We start from the raw sequence: 3438 nt of genomic DNA, 5'->3' as shown, positions 1-3438 counted from the left end.
AAAGCCTTCGTTGGGAACAAACACCCAAACAGGAAGCGGCTGGTTTTAATGTAGACTAAACAAAATAAAAGCCTTCGTTGGGAACAAACGCCCAAACCGGAAGCAGCTGGTTTTAATGTAGACTTATCAAAATAAAAGCCTTCGTTGGGAACAAACACCCAAACAGGAAGCAGCTGGTTTTCATGTAGACTTATCAAAATAAAAGCCTTCGTTGGGAACAAACACCCAAACAGGAAGCAGCTGGTTTTCATGTAGACTTATCAAAATAAAAGCCTTCGTTGGGAACAAACCTCGGTCGGTCAAACAAACGTAAAAGAAATCTTGAAAATGGAGACTTTAATCCAAAATGTCCGACACGATGAGTAAAAGTAAACCGGAGAACGTCCCCGTGTAATCTGTGAGCAGAGCCGGGTTTCAAACATCTGTTATGGACCTGAAACCCTTCAGAACCGTTGCAGGAGGAGGTCTGGACCGGACTTCACGCTGCCTCGTGTGTCTGCTTGACCTCTGACCTTTGAGCAGAAGTTTGTCGCCGCAGGTTGAAACAGTTTTCCTCCACTTCCTGTTCGCTGCAGGAACCTGACTCAGGTGGGTTTTAAGGTGAAATGTTCTGACCCGTGGGAGCTTCTGGTTCTTCTCGACGTCCAGGATGGGGTCGAGGGTCGTGTGGTGTCTCCTGGAGGAAGTGAGAGGTGTTTGATGTTGGAGCTGTAAATACGAGCTGCTTGTTTTTATTTGTGATTGTGAAGCAGCCGAAAGCAGCCCCCGTTGGAACGTTCTCCGGCCCGTGGTGACTCTGTGAGCCTCGTGGTGTTTGTGACGGAGCGTGCTCGGTGCGGACGTCTCGCAGCGTTTGGCCAATTCGTTTATTTAAATTAATTTTGATGTCCGAACTCAGCTGGAGCTAACGTGCAACGTTTCCTCTCTTCTGTGTTTATTTCTTATTTCAAACAGGCAGTTGCAGCTGAAGGTTTGCACTTCTTTAGCTGATGTGATGGATCGACATTAAACGAGTTTTCAAGAAGTATATCTCTTGTTTCTCTTTAACTTCTCTTCAGCCATTGGCTCTGTTTTTGTCTTCTTATGCTACATTTAGCTTTTAGCTACTGTTCTGCAACTTTTAGCTACTGTTTTGAGCCTCTATTCGGCTCATTTCAGTTCTTGTTCTGCTCGTTTTGACCGTACTGTCAGTTTTAGCCCTTTGAGTAAATTTTAGTCATAGAGTGCTTCACACTGTTTCCACAGAAAATACTTAAAAAATATCATTGGCACGGTGGACACGTTGTTGGAGCTGTCGCCTCACAGTGAGACGGTCACAGGTTTGCCCCCCATGGACCAAAAACATGCATGTTAGGCTAACTGATGGTGTCTCTGCTTGTTTCGTGGTGCATTCAGGTGCAAAGTCCCGTGCATGAAATGACCGTTTCCTGTTAAAGTTTGAATTGGTCTTCAGTCTGAGTTACCATGGCAACCGGAGCAGACAGGTGATGGATGTTTAAAACGTCTCATCTGTTGGTCCAGTTTAAGATGATGAAGGCAGCCATGTTTTTTTAATTTTACATGCTCGGTGCAGCAGCAGGAAACCCCGCTCCGTGTGTGTGTGTGTGTGTGTGTGTGTGTAACGCAGCATATTGACGCCGTCCCGTGGCGTGAGCGTGGCGACGGATGTCGTGTTACGGTGTGAGCAGGCAGCAGACGTTGGCGGCTCACAGATGGGGGGAATCGGTGGTGGCGCACGCTGGGTGTGAAAATGTGCAGCCGTCGATCCACACGGCGCCTCTGTGAGCCCGTTTGTTCAGCAGGAAACGTTTTATTTCATTTAACAACGTAAATAATTCAGTTCAGACGTCTGGAGGTCCAAACAGAACCTAAATGTTCTGTTGGTGTCGGGTTGAGAAACGGTGGCTTCCAGTTTCTGTTGGAGCTCCGCTTGTCTGAGTCTGATGTGAGGCGCCGCAGGAAACTAAAACGTCTGATTTCCTCTGAACGCAGCGTCAGCTTGGACCCGAGTTCTTGTGAAGTCTGAGGGTTGATCCAGTTCCTGGTCTCTCCTCTCATGGAGGGTTCTCCTATGGACAGGAAGTTCTGATCACATGAGCACACTCTGCTTTAGAAGAACCCCGAGCCGTCACATGGTGCCGGTTCAGGTTCTGCCTGAAACCCGACAGGTTTTAAAGTAGAGCCCAGTTCCTGCTCAGCTTCTTGGACTACATGTTTACATACGCACGTTTAACTCACAGAGGATGAAGGCAACAAATAAATAATTAAATTAATTGATTATTAACAAACGTACCTTCTGCTCCTCCGGCGCCCTGGATGCAGCTCTGCTCCACTCAGAGGCTGCGGTAGCTCTGTGTCTGTGGTTGTGTCAGGAAGAACATCTGCGTTAAAACAACCACCAAGTCTTCATGAGAGTTAGTTCTGTGGTGACCCCTGGCCCTGAAGAAGGAGCAGCTGAAAGAAGAAGAGAAAAAGATGAATGAACATCTGGTCATTTTGGATCTGATGGCAGCGACCCGTCTCAAAAAGTTCTTTCAGGGGCTGTAAAGGGCTGTGTGGTCCGGATCAGAACCAGCTGGAGGAAGTTACTGAGGAGAACTATCAGCAGCTCAGTCTGAGACTGTTAGAAGTAAAGATGGGCAGAGGTTCAGCAGTCTGTCTAAAACTAGAGGAACTCTTTCAGAATAAAGGTCCTGAATAAAAACTTTAATCTCCATCATCTCCAGATCATAATCTGATCCACAGATTAGAAGAACCTGAAGAACACTGAGCTCAGAGGACGAAGCCCTCAGGGGCTCCTGCAGGAAAACTAGGTCTGGTTCTGTTCGCACACAGTTCATCCACAGAAGCTCTATCAGACAAAGAAGCCAGATGTGAACACCATCCAGAACCTCTGCTGTCCTCTCTGGACCAGATCTCACTTCAAATGGACTGAGGTGAAGAACTGTTCTGAGGTCAGACGGGTCCAAATCTAAAGTTCTGTTTGGAAAACACGGACACCTTATCCTCTGGACTAAAGAGGAGAGGAACCATCCAGGTCTGGTATCAGCTCACAGTCCCAACAGTCTGCCTCTCTGATGCTATAGGGGTGCATTAGTGCCTCTAACACATGCAGCTGACACATCTGGAAAGACTCCATCAATACAGTAAAAACATCTGCAGGTTTTAGAACATCTGCTCCATCCAGGATAAGAGCCAGGACTGAGGGACCGCTAGAGTCCTCATCAGACCAGAACGGGACAGAACCTGAACATCTGGTCTCCTGGTCATTCCAGACCGTTGTTGAAGAGCGGGTCTTCCCAGAGGAGACGTGTTGCTGACATCACATGTAAATTATTTCTCCTAAAAATGGTTCAATTTCCAAGTTTCAACGTTAGAAAGTTTCCTTCGTTTCCATCCATTATCTTTACCCGTTTATTCCATTTTGGGTCACGGGGG

General features: G+C 47.1%; 1 protein-coding gene across 1 annotated transcript in view; it reads left to right on the top strand.

Annotated features, from left to right (window-relative positions):
• hivep1 (HIVEP zinc finger 1) overlaps nucleotides 1-3438 on the top strand; it is a 45881-nt gene that overhangs the window by 1609 nt on the left and 40834 nt on the right. The gene's annotated exons all lie outside the window — the stretch shown is intronic.

Source organism: Nematolebias whitei, chromosome 19, assembly GCF_014905685.2.
Source record: "Nematolebias whitei isolate Nwh7 chromosome 19, NemWhi1, whole genome shotgun sequence".
NCBI classification, from domain to species: domain Eukaryota; kingdom Metazoa; phylum Chordata; class Actinopteri; order Cyprinodontiformes; family Rivulidae; genus Nematolebias; species Nematolebias whitei.
Note: the sequence above shows the minus strand (reverse complement) of the source record. Positions and strands in the feature narration are given on the sequence as shown.